Source organism: Panthera leo, chromosome B3 (assembly GCF_018350215.1).
Source record: "Panthera leo isolate Ple1 chromosome B3, P.leo_Ple1_pat1.1, whole genome shotgun sequence".
Classification (NCBI taxonomy): Eukaryota; Metazoa; Chordata; class Mammalia; order Carnivora; family Felidae; genus Panthera; species Panthera leo.
In genome coordinates, this window is record NC_056684.1 from 7,680,182 (window position 1) to 7,694,307 (window position 14,126).

Here is a 14,126-nt window from a genome sequence, read left to right on the forward strand (position 1 = left end):
TGAGAGAATCCTCAGTGGAAGGGAGAAGGCTTGCTGTGTCAGCAAGAGCTGTTTAAATAGATTTTCTTGCTGGCAGGGTGCTAATGAGGTGCTAACACTGGGGAGGGAGGCAGGCGGGGCTTTCTGGGAGAAGCAGCAGATCTGAACAAGGCTTCAAAGGAGTTGGTCTGGAGCCTGGGAAGGCGGCCCTGCCCCCCTGCCCCGAGTCCATCTGAGGGCCCCTCTTTGGGAGCTGAAGAGAAGGACGGCTCAGATGTTCTGAGAACGGATCCTCTCATTCTCTCTCACTGTTTTTAAATCATCCTCCTCATCAGTTTTTAGAAGGCAAAGTGCTAACTACCGTGTTCCCCGCCAAGTCCTGTCTTAGATCCCGCCTGCACGCCAAAGTAGAGAGAGGGCTCCCCCCTCACTCCAGGCTCACCTCACGTCGCAGAGGTGGGCTCTGGGCCCCTTTTCTCCCCTGGTGTGGGGGCTCCCCTTCCTGGGGTCCCCCTCCTTCCTCGCCACCGGGGAAGGACATACCCTTCCATGGCTCCTTCCAGCTGCATTAAAAAAATTTTTTTTGTTTAAATTATTTTAAAATTTCTCTTCTGGAAAGCTAGCAAGATAGTCAGTTTGTGTCTGTCGATTCTAAGGACAAAAAGAGTTGGCATCTATTAGATCAGGCCATATGAAAGTCTCATTTTTGTAGGTCAGGAACAATTTTCTATAGGCAGTGTCACATAGTTCAAACTAATACATCTGTCTGGAGCTGAGCATTATAACACAGACTGGAATCCGGCATGCTGGGTGTTCTCAGGATGGTATCTATGAGCACCGGCTGGAGGACTCACAGGGGCGTGCGGGGGGCGGTGCCGTGGCATTGGAAGTGGAGAAAAAATATAATAATGGTGGTGCGACAGAACCGGCGGTCATGAGTGGCGTTAACAAGGGAGGTAACCCTTGCTATGTTCCACGATAAGACCGTTGTATGTCATAATTCATTTAATTCTTGTGACATCATCATGAGGCAGTTATTGTACAGGTGGGGAACTTAAGTCACAAGGAAATTTAGGTCACGTGCCCAAGATGGCCCCTGAGGATGCCAGGATACGACCAGGCAGAAGGGTCCCGGAGGCTGAGCTGTCTGCCAAAGCTGTGAAGGAGGAGGAGGAATTGCAAATAAGAGGGAGGTGTCCTGGAAACCTCGAATCTTCCCCGGAGGGCTGTTCCCCTGCTGAGCTGGTAGGAAGTCAGGGGGTGCTGCAGGGGACAGAAGAAGCTCTTAAATGTTTTATTTACTTTATTTTATTTTATTTTGTTTTTACATTTTTTATTTATTATTTTTTTTTAAATATGAAATTTATTGTCAGATTGGTTTCCATACAACACCCAGTGCTCATCCCAACAGGTGCCCTCCTCAGTGCCCATCACCCACTTTCCCCTCCCTCCCACCCCCCATCAACCCTCAGTTTGTTCTCAGTTTTTAAGAGTCTCTCGTGTTTTGGCTCCTTCCCTCTTTAACCTTTTTTTTTCCTTTCCCCTCCCCTCTGGTCTTCTGTTAAGTTTCTCAGGATCCACATAGGAGTGAAACATATGGTGTCTGTCTTTCTCTGTATGACTTACTACACTTAGCATAACACTCTCCAATTCCATCCACGTTGCTACGAAAGGCCAGATCTCATTCTTTCTCCTTGCCAAGAAGTATTCCATTGTGTATATAAACCACAGTTTCTTTATCCATTCATCAGTTGATAGACATTTAGGGTCTTTCCATAATTGGGCTACATTGGGTGTGAGTATCAGCCCTGCTCGCACTGTCTGCATGAGTTGAGGAAATTAAATCGATTCACATGAGTTCCAGATTTCCCAGGTTTAAAATGGGGCTGATTATAAATAAAAAAGGCTGTTATGAGGACCCCAGGAAATGCTGTTCTCCTTAAACTTGGGACTCCCTCTAAGCAGATCAACGTCATTCCTGTCTGTGTCCACGCTGGCCCATTACTCTGGCTCCGGAAATGTTTATTATGGAGTGTCTGTGTTGGAAAGACTGAGGTTGGACAGGCTTGAATGGTGTGGGACACATGTAAAGGTGCCGTGAGTTGTTAGTGAAGAGGAAAAATTGAAAAAGAAATGAGAGGGAGTGAGTGAGAGGGGAAACTAGGGAGAAGATGGGGCAGGAATCCATCCAACCAAAGGAACTGGGTTGGAGGGGCGTCTGGGTGGCTCAGTCGGTGAAGCATCTGACCTCAGCTCAGGCCATGATCTCATGGTTCGTGAGTTCGAGCCCCGTGTCGGGCTCTGTGCTGACAGCTCAGAGCCTGGAGCCTGCTTCGGATTCTGTGTCTCCCTCTCTCTGCCCCTCCCCGGCCACACTCTGTCTCTCTCTGTCTCTCAAAAAGAAATAAATGTTGAAAAAAATTTTTTTACAAAGGAATTGGGGTGGAGAAGCCGTCCACTCTTTCCTTCAATAGCCCCGAGACGTACGTTTACTCGGTATAGTACATTCCTTTCCTGCGGCTGCTGGCACAGATGATCATAAGCAGGGTGGCTTAAAACAATAGAAATGTATCCTTTCACAATTCTGGAGGCTAAAAATCTGAAATAAAGGTGTCTGCAGGGCCATGCTCCCTCTGAAGTTTCTAGGAAGGAATCTTTACTTGACTTTCCTAACTTCCAGTGTGTGCCAGTAATCCTTGGATTTCTTGGATAGAGGCAGCCTAATTCTAAGCTGTGCTTCCAACTTTACCTGGTCATCTGCTTTGTGTGTGTGTGTGTGTGTGTGTGTGTGTCCAGGTGTCCAGATTGCCTTTTTACAAGGACACTGGTCATTGGATAACAACACACCTCTACCCAATGTGATCTAATTTTGACTTGATAATATCTGTAAAGATCCTATTTCCAGATAAGGCCACATTCACATTCACAGGTTCTGGTGGATCTGAATTTAGGGGATACTAGTCAGCCCAGCACACTCAGCTAGCTACCAGCTCTAACTTAAAACAAATTCTTTCTTTCTTTCTTTCTTTCTTTCTTTCTTTCTTTCTTTCTTTCTTTTCTTTCCTTCTTCTTTCTTTTTTCTTCTTTCTTTCTTTCTTTCTTTTCTTTCTTTCCTTCTTTCTTTTTTCTTCTTTCTTTCTTTCTTTCTTTCTTTCTTTTCCTTCCTTCCTTCCTTCCTTCCTCTGTTCAGGAAACATGTACTAAGTACCTACTGTGTCAAGAACAGTGTTACATGCTGGGGATACAAGTTTGGTAAGTCAAGGCTGTTCCGCATAAGGATCTTATTCACTAGTTGAAGAGATAGTTGTGTTCACAAGAGAACTCAATAGAGGTTTATGGAGCCAGTGATTGGATCCTGTTCGTAAGGATTGTGACAAAGATAAAGTGAACCTTGAAAGAGCGTTGGTCAGGGAAGGTTTCATAGGAGGGGCGGTGCTTGTGCTGAGTCTTTCCTGCAATCATTAAATGGAGAAAATGGGGAAGGTGCTCTAGGTGGAGGGCATGGTATATGCAAAGACTGGGGGCCCTGAACCTCCCTTTTGTGTTTGGGGTTCTGCAGATGCTTTGGTACTGAAGCTAGAGCAGAGTGCAAGACCCACTTACAGGGAGAAAGGGACAAGCCAAGGGAGGCAGCGACTGACTCTCAAGGCCATTGGTGGGTCACGTGGTGGCGTCCATAAGTCTTGGCTGGAGATGGGGCAGCAGGTGGACCATGAGCATCCTGTCCCGAAACAGCCCCTCTCACTTGGCAGGTTTGCCCTAAGAAATAAAAGGAAGGACGAAAGAAGAAGGAGGAGGGAGGCTGTGTAGTCGTTTAATCACCATGACAATTCATTTCACAGGTTGGGGACATTGAGGCACGGAGTGGTTAAATGGCTTGTTCTAAATCACAAAGCAAATAAATGGCAGAGTGTCAACCTTTGATTATGGGATTCACTCAATGGATTATTCCCAGTGCTATGCACTGTCTCCCAAGGGAACCTGATAGAAAATTTAAGAAAATCAAATAGGCCAATTAAAAGGCAATTATTTTTATTACATGACAAGTCTTTGGCTTATCCAGGGATCTGCACAGAATTATGTTTAAATAGCAACCACCTAATACCAGCCTCTGTAAGCAGCTTCCATTCCTGGGTGTTTAAATGTGTCCTGATGGATCACAAATCGCTTATTTTAGGGAAGGAGAATAGAAAACCAAAAAGCCAAAATGCTAGAAGCCATCAACCAGTTAAAGATCCATCAGGAATGAAGAGGCATTAATGCTTCCTGGGAATTGTAATGGAAGCCAATGGAAAAAAAAATGTGATTTCATTTAAAAAATTCCTGTTGGTGTTACCCGTGGATGCTTCCTCCACCACAGCCACCACCACGGCTACCTCTCAGTGTGAATTTTTTATTTTTTTTTAAATTAATTAATTAATTTTTTAAAGGTCAATTTATTTTTGAGAGAGAGAGAGAGAGGCAGGGAGAGAGGGAGAAAAAGGGAATCCCAAGCAGATTTGGCTGCTTTCAGCACAGGGCCCAGTGTGGGGCTTGAACTCATGAACCGTGAGATCATGACCTGAGCTGAAATCAAGAATCAGGTGCTCAACCAACTGAGCCACGCAGGTGCCCCTGAGTGTGAATTTTTATGTATGTATGTATGTATGTATGTATGTATTTTAAAGTTTATTTATTTTGAAAGAGAGAGAGAGAGAGCAAGCAGGGGAGGGGCAGAGAGAGAGGGATAGAGAACCCCAAGCAGGCTCTGCCCTGTCAGCACAGAGCCCGATGTGGGGCTCGAGCACATGAACCGCGAGATCATGACCTGAGCCGAAATCAAGAGTCAGATGCTTAACCGACTGAGCCACCCAGGCGCACCCCCAGTGTGAATTTGTTAAAAGGAGATTTGGACCCAGAACATATCTGAATCAAGTTTTCATCAGACATACAAGTGTTTTAGAAGCACACCTCTTGCGTCAAGCTAGATGCAAGTTCAGCATTAAAAACAGTAACTTTCTGTAAGGATCTGACATCTTAAGACGTGCAGTCAGCTTGGGAGAAGGGACCTTGGCTGGAACTGCTGACATGTTGAGGTTACCCACAACCCCAGGACAATCAAGGCTCCAAAGTCCCCAAACACCATTTGGGTCTCTTGTACTCAACCAAATTACCCCTTCAGAGGGCTGCATGGCCCGTGGCAGCCCCAAATAGGATTATCTAGAGTAAGGATGGTTTTTGCTTCTAAAATGGAATGATGAGTAGAGAACACTGTTGTAACGTGAATCAGACTCAAAAAGCCCTGAGTTCAAGTCCTCGGTCCGTGTTAACAATCTGGGTGGCATTGGGCAAGTCTTTATTCCTCTCTTGATCTGTATTTGCACACCTGTCAGATGAGCAGGTAAGACTAGATGCTTCCTTTATCCCCTCCTGGCTTAGACATTTTATGATCGATGAGCAGGTAGCTGTGATGTCCGAGGCCTTCAGCGGAGCAGCAGGGACCGACTGGGGCTGGAGCCCGACCGGCTCTGCCACCCATAAACACGCCAGCTCTTGAGGCTGGCGGCCAGGATGGGGACGCAGGCTACTGCAGCTTTTTTAACTTCAGGGCTGGGAGGAAGCGATCGATACAAGTCAGATGGAAAGGACATAAGCAGCAGGGGAAACGTTATTGGCAAAGGGAGACACTTAAACCCGTGAAACTGGAAACTATAAGGCAAGGACAATGAGGCCTTGAAGCCCAGCGATAACGTCAGCACTTGGCCGGCTGCGCCGAGCTTCGGCAAGACAGGGAGACAGGCCTTTGGAGGCGCCGAGGGTGTTCGACCCCACCCTCGTTCGACTGCCAGCATGTGCTCCCCTGACGGGGCCTTCCTGTGCTCCAACCCATGGCCCCTGTCCCCCAAGCCACCCTTCATACACACACACACACACACACACACACACCAGATCCTTGATAGGAAGTATTGAATATGTGATTTTCTGTCTTAAACAAGACGTATTTTCATTATTGGAAACTATGCTTCCCTGTGATTCTCAGGGATACAGGGATGGAAGAAGAAGGCCTGCTTTTGCAGCTTGGGTGCAGGGATGCATAGCTGGAGCACAGGGGTGCATAGCTGGGGCACAGGGGTGCATAGCTGGGGTGGAGGGGTGCATAGCTGGGGCACAGGGGTGCATAGCTGGGGTGGAGGGGTGCATAGCTGGGGCACAGGGGTGCATGGCTGGGGCACAGGGGTGCATAGCTGGGGTGCAGGGGTGCATAGCCAGGGCACAGGAGTGAAAGAGAACCTGGCTGCAGGCCTCCCAAACACCCCAGGCCCAGCCACTCACCGCTGACCAAATCCAAAGGCAGAAGGATGAATGGGGGTGAAACAGGAAAGGAATGTATTTCAGGGAGGAGAGCGGACTAGTGTCTCAAAGACTGTCCCCCAAGTGCTGAAGATACTTCCAGGTTTATGTAAGGAGAATGTGGGAAGAAGTTCAGTGCGTGTGTGCAGGTAGGCAGTGAAGGTCATGTCGATCACTCTCCTGGGGTCAATCATATGGGGTCTTGTTGGCACAGGACAGTCCTTATTGCTTGAGGGGATAACCTCAGGCCTCATCATGAGGTGCTTTGCCCACTGGGTCTTTTGCATGAATTAAGAGATCAGCTAGAAATTGGGGTGCCTGGGTGGCTCAGTCGGTTAAGCGTCCGACTTTGGCTCAGGTCACAATCTCATGGTTTGTGAGTTTGAGCCCCGTGTCGGGCTCTGTGCTGACAGCTCGGAGCCTGGAGCCTGCTTCGGATTCTGTGTCTCCCTCTGCCTCTGCCCCTCCCCCGTGCATGCTCTGTCTCTCTCTCAAAAAATAAACATTAAAAAAAAAAAAGGGCGCCTGGGTGGCTCAGTCAGTTGAGTGTCAAACTTCGGCTCAGGTCATGATCTCCCGTTCTCGAGTTTGAGCCCCACATCAGAGTCTGTGTGGAGCCAGCTCAGATTTGGATTCTGTGTCTCCCTCTCTGTCCCTCCCCACCTTGTGCTCTGTCTCTGTCTGTCTCTCTCTCTCTCTCTCAATAAAACAAAACAAAACCAGAGAGAGATAAGCTAGAAAGAAGAACTTCATCAATCAAAAGTTTGAGGTCACATGGAGGTGGTTGAAGTCCTCGTTCACTTTTAATCAACAGCCACGGACCACTTCCAGGGTTAAGAAGGACGGATCCAGTGCCTCTTCTAAGGGCACCCAGCAGGATAACCAAGGAAGCTCACGGACACATGCACCGCCCTTAGGCACAATGACAGATGTCACCTGCAGTGTCTGCTCTGCACCACACAGCGTGCTGGGTGCTTGACAATTGCATATGGGGCTGGGGACGCCATTTTTTTTTTTTAAAGTTTGTTTGTTTTGAGAGAGACATAGAGACAGAGAGAGGAGAGAAAGGAGCCCAAGCAGGCTCCGCACGATCAGCGTGAAGGCTGATGTGGGGCTCAAATCCACGAACTGGGAGGTTATGACTTCGAAGTCAGGAGTCAGAGGCTTAATCAACTGAGCCACCCAGGTGCCCCTGCGGGTTCTATTTTTAAGGCAGCCTAGGTCTGCTGTTCACAGCTGTGAAAGAGTTCCCTTGAGGACAAAGGGGAGCTTCTTTTTTTTTTTTTTTTTTTTTTTTGGTGTCCACTTTGATGGGGTTGATGGTCGTGAACTACCAGCTTGTCTGGGCAGAGTGAGCTGAGATTAAGAAAGAGTGACATTATTCTGCCGAATAAGCAACAGGCCCAAGAGGAGAGAGGTAGGGGTGAAGTCTGTAGGAGAGAAAGGTAGGGGAGAGTTCAGTAGAAGCTTCCAGGAGCTCGGGGGAAGAAGGCCCCGTGACACCTGCCATTAAATGTCAACCTGTGTTCGCTTTCCTTTATGCCAGAGCCTAAGGGTTTTTTCCAAGGGGAGGCGATTTTGTTTTCCAGGCATTTGGCAACGTCTGGAGACATTTGTGGTTGTCATGATGGGCGTGGAGGTGTGTGCCTACTGCCAATGAGTACATAGTGACCCAAGGGTGCTACCAAACCTCCCCCACTGCACAGGTCAGCCTCACAACAGGGAATTAGTGGGCCCCAGGCGTCAATAGTATGCACGTCGGGAAGTTCTGCTCCAGACTCTTGGTTGCCCCAAACTGCTTACACGCTCACCTTGGGTCAGCCGGGCTTTGGGAACAGAGGACAACGGGTAGTTTCAAACTAAGGCAGGCTGGGAGGTGTGAGAGCAGCCACAGGGGTGAGCTGCCTGGCAGGATGGCTGAGATTCTACCCAGTGGGAGGACGCTGAAGAAGCAGAAAAATGAATATGGCACAAGAAGTGACCGTGAGATCTAAGTGTCTGCTCCCTTAGCTCTGAGGACCCTCACGTCCCCCTTTCCGGGAGTGGAAGAGCTCTCACTATTTTTTCTCTATTTCCCCCCACCTGCTACAAGCCCTGAGGGCTACTGGGTTAAACCCACACTGTCTCTTTCTGCCTTTGTAAAAACCCTCTGAGTCTTTTTGTGAGTGGGCTTCATTTTGTACTGGAGAGACATGAAGGTTTAGGGTAGTGAAGTAGGTTTGTGATCACTTGACGAGGCTGGATTGGGTCCAGGTCTAGCTGAGTACAGAACCCCAGCCGTCCACCATCCTGGACAGTCCCCCGAGGCACAGGGGAAGGCCAACCTGTGGCTGCACGTGGAGCTCAGCAGCCTTTTGGGTGTCCAAGTTCACCGGTTGGTGGTGAGTTTCCAAACCACTTTCATGTCTGGCAGGACTGACCCAGCTATCACCCTATGTGGGACTGGCGATGGTTTGCATATCGGGTCCAGTGAAATTTTAGTCACTGCCCTGGTTGTAGAATTTCTCCAAAATGCTTTCAGGTCAGTTACAATCACTCCTGATCTGAGACCATCACAGCAACTTAATAATTGAATTCGTTGACTAAAAAGATGACACCAGTGCGCCCAGTGGTGTTTTTAAACTCATTTATGTTCTATTGATCGCAAGGTCAAGTACAACCAAGTGGAACACCGTAGCACATGTATGCACACATCTGGGTTTTCGGATGTCTGGTGGTAAGTCTTTGACGTGGACTTCACGCCTCCTTGTCTAGCCTCCGCCTTCCGAGCTTGCAGATTGAGAGGACTGTGTTAATTTTCAGCTTTGCAACCCCACATCTCTCCTATTCCCTAGGCAGAACCTGGGCTGTAGGAGCTGAGAACCAAATGGCTCGTTTGTGTTTATGCTTTGTGACACCAGCGACGTATGGTTGTTGTCAAACTTCAATTCTTCTTCATTCTGATGGCTCTATTTTTTTTTAAATAGCAAAAGGAAAGAACATCTTCTATGATGCTATGGTAAATGTTTGTAGGTTTTAAATAAGATGTGTTCCTCTCCAGCTCTCTCCTCCTTTATCTCCACCTCTTTCTGTACCACGGTGCAGGGTTTGCAGTTTGGATACCCCTGTCATTTCAGGTCGGATGCTTCTTTGTTATGGGAGTTGTCCTGTGCATTAGAGAATATTCAGCAGTATCCCTGGCCCCTCCCACTAGACCAGCAACACCTCTTCAGTACTGACAACCATAAATGTTTCTAGACATTGGCAAATGTCCCCTGGGAAGCAACATCTCCCTCCAGTTAAGAACCACTGCCATCCCGGATTGGCCTTCTGCAATCGCTTGCCTTATGTAGGTCATGAAAATTAAACACTTTAAGTAAGAGTTTCAAATTTTACAGATCTCAAAGTAAAGCTTTATGGTATGTTACAGATTGGACTTGGAATAACACCCGGCCTTGAATCAGGATTCTGCCACGTATTAGTTAGGTGAGTTAAATTCTCTGAGTTTCAATGACCTTAGAGTAAAATGTGGACAATACTCACCTTGCAGAGCTGAATTTGAAACTGGATTCATTCCACTGGATACAGTGAATGCTGCCATCTTTGTTCCCAATATTGTGCCAGATGAAACTTATTTAAGTAGTGTATTTCTAGGAATTTGCTAGCGTAATTGAGAGGAATTGATTTCTAAAAACAATTATTTCAAAGTGAATCTGAAAGCTCCTAATCTCATAGAGTCTTAATAATGGGAGGAAATTCAGCAAAATTCGAGTTGGTTAAGTCAGGTTAAGTGAGGTTATGTGCCTTGGGAAATTCCCTGAATTAATGACCGACTGGCTTGGGGGTAATATCCAGCCCTGTAGACAGATGATCATGACCTTGACCTATACCTCACTATATATTCAAACCATGGACCTGCGAGCCGAATGAAAAGGGAATGCTTCATGGAATGGTTCCCTTCACTAATAAAAGCCTTCTAGAATATGCACATTATACCCAAGAAGATCCTGTTTCAGCTCTTACTATAGGCCTTCAAGGTTAAAGATGCAGCTTGCATTTTCTAGGGGTAGGAGACCTCAGATTGCCCTGTGGCCCCAGGCCCTGTCTCTTGGGTTGGCCCTTGGGCACAAGCCTGGCCTGTCTGGGGCCTGAGGTGGACTTCAATGCTATAACTGAATTACTTGGCTGGTGGTGTGGCTTTAAACAGTGAGACCACCTGAATCTCCAGTCTTCAGCTGGGTGGACAGAGATGTGGTGTGGACACAGAACAGTCACAGAATACATGAAAAGGATAAATTGAAAGAACGTGGATTTTGGACACAGGCAGACATGACTCAGATATTGATCCTACTGCTTACCGGTTGGGTGGGATGAGGTACTGACCCGCTCTGAGCTTTGGTTTCCCTATTTGAGAAGCTAACATTCAGAGGTGTTTTGATGCTGGGAGTTACTGCGGGCACAGCGTGCGATGAAACACGTGACACACAGTAGGTCTTCAATAAAAAGTTCCTAATTCTATTATTGCCATAGCCAAGGATGGCCTCTGAAACAAGGAAATTTGCAGGAAGCCTGCTCAAAAGCTTCTTTTGTGATATGTGAATGTCTTAATATGAAAGTCTTGTGGCAAACACTTCCAGAGGAACACAGATGTGGTTGTACATTGACGGTGCCCCCTTCAACCAAGTGAGCCAAGTGCTTGGTACTGGAAGTGAACAGGAAAATCTGGGACATGGGGACTCCAGGGCCAGATTCAGTTAGAGAGCCTTTGAAGTCAACTCTGCGGTGACCTAAATCACATTGGCTCTCAACCTCTGCCTCGGGGCCACGTTTCTCTCCTCCCTCAGATTTCCACCTGCAGCCCTCACCTGAGCAGTCTTCAGATCCCATACTGCAGAGAATCCCTTAACAAAGACTTTCATTCCACAGAAGCGGAGAGCTCAGCCTGAGGGCATTAACAGAAGGACTGGAGGTAAACTCCAGCTTTTCCATGCACATCTGATATTTTTGTTAACAGCTACAGGTTATTGCTTCTGAAAACTGTGCCTGACTCGTTCCGTCAAAGCACGCAAACTCTCAGGCTCTGGCTTCTCCCTTATTGTTGACGGAGTTTGCTTCTCAGCTTTTTCGTACGTTCCTTCTAATGAATTTGAAGGCATAAACCAATGCTTCCACATCAGGGGACACCATTGTATTCTAACTCATTTTACAAAAGAAAAGGGGCCTGTTTGAAAAGAAGAACTTCTTTTGTCTGAATTGATAGGATCATTGGTAGCCAGCTGAGCCCTGATCCCTCTTTTGCAGGGAGAGTCCTAGGTGGGTGCTTGCTACTAGGGCTCTTGCAGGATTCAGGCTTAGCAACTTGTGGAGTTGGGAACCTCCTTTCATTGTTTCTTTTAGCATTTTTTATAAAACATTTCAAACATATAAAAAAGTTGAAAGAATTTTACAGCGAATACCCGTATCCCTACCATCCAGCTAATACCACAAACATTTTTACTGTATCTACTTTACCAAATAGCTATTTGCTTATCCATCCCACTCATCCATTCATTTGTCTCATTTTTGGGGCAATTCAGAGTACCTTGCAAGGTCAGGGTGCACTCCCCTAAATATGTCAGCATTTGGTCATAGCTATATACAGTTCAGTATGTGTTTACAGGAATTTTTTTTTCTTTGAAGTAAAATTTACATACAATGAAATGTGAAATTCTTGAGTGTACATGAGTTTCAGTAAATATTACCCTTGTGTTAGCCCAAACTCCTATAAAGGCACTAAACTTAAACATCACCTGGGAAAGTTCCCTCATCAGTCGGATGGTTATTATTATTATTATTAAAGTTTATTTATTTTGAGAGAGAGAGAGAGAGAGAGAGAGAGAGAGAATCCCAAGCAGGCTCTGCACTGTCAGGATAGAGCCTGACTGACATGGGGCTTGAACTCACGAAACGTGAGACCATGACCTGAGCTGAAACCAAGAATCAGACACTTACCCGAGTGAGCCACACAGGTGCCCCATTAATATTTTTTACAATGGATTAATTTTACCTCTTCTTGGATTTCATATAAATGGAATCTCACAGTATGCACTTTTTGTGTAAGACTGCTATTATTCAGAATAATGTCTCTGCGATTCATCCATAAAGTTGTGGGTATCGATAACCCATTCATTTTTATTGCTGAATATTACTCCACTGTTTGAATATATCCCTGCGTATTTATTCATTCTCCTATTGGTGAACACTCGGACGGCTTCCAGTGTGGGGTTATTATAAATAAAGCTACCAGGAATATTACCGTACTTGTACATAAGTCTTGTTGAGTACAAACACTTTTATATCATTTATTTCAATACGTAGTAATGGAATTACTGGGTATATGGCTATAGTAACTATATGTTTATAGGAAACTGATAGACCTTTTTCCACAGTGACCGTGCCATTTTATATTCCCACTAATTGTCTGAGAATTCCAGTCGCTCCCCAACCTTGCCAATACTTGGTACTGTCGGTCATTATAAATGTAATAATTCTGCCAAGTATGTAAAGGTATCTAACTGTGTTTTTAATTTGCTCTTTTCTAATACATAATGATGCTAAGCGCTTTTTTATCTGTTTTTGGTTATACATATGTCTTATTTTGTAACATGCAAATTACATACCCACAGTCCTTTGTCAGGTACGTGACTTAGAAATATTTTCTCTCAATCTGTAGATTTACCTAAGCATTTCTTTAATGGTATCTTATGATAAGCGGATGTTTTTAACTTTGATAAATGTAACTAATTATTTTTTCTTTTATGCCAATTGTTTTCTGTGGACTAAAAAGCTTCTGCCTACTCAGACATCTTTTATATTTTACCCTAAAAGCTCTATGGTTTTCTCTCTTACATTTGTGTCTATGATCAATTTTGAATTAATTAATTTTTGTGTTTGGTGTGAAGTATCTAGTTCTTCCAGAATCATTTGTTAAAAAGACTTTTCTATCCATATTGCATTGCTTTGACATCTTTGTCAAAAATTAAATGACTGTAAGATGTGGGTTAATTTCGGGCTTTCTGTTTTGGGCTTTCCACTTGATAAGGTATGAATGGAGGTTAATTTTTTTGCATATACATATCCAAATGTCCCAGCACCATTTGTTAAAAAGGCCATCCTTTCTCTATTGATTCCATTGTATATTTGTCAAAAATCAATTTACCTATTTTAGTGATCTAATTCTGGGATATTCTATTCTAATCATTAATCTAAATGTGTATCCTTTAACCAATACCACACTGTTTATATGACTGAAGCTTTATAGTAAGTTTTGAAATCAGGTAGTGTAAGTGTATCCATTTTCCCTCCCCCCAAATTGTTTTGGATATTCTAGGTCTTTACATTTCCATTTAAATCTTGGAATCAGCTTGTCAATTTCTACACAAAAAGCTTGCTAAGATTTTGATTGGGAATTATATTTGTAGATCAATATGGAGAGAATTGACATGTTAATAATATTGAGTGTTCTAATCCATGAATATGGTACATCTCTTCATTTATTTTTCTTTTAAACATTTTCTTAGTTTTTTTCTTTTAGTTTTCAATGTACAACACTTGCACATCTACTTAAAACTTATCACTAAAGGGGCACCTGGGTGGCTCAGTCAGTTGAGTGTCCGACTTCAGCTCAGGTCATGATCTCATGGTTTATGAGTTCAAACCCTGCATTGGGCTCTGTGCTGACAGCTCAGAGCCTGGAGCCTGCTTTGGATTCTGTGTCTCCCTTTCAAGCTGCTCCTCCCCCGCTTGCACTCTGTCTCACTCTGGTCTCTCTCTGTCTCTCAAAAGTAATAAATAAACAT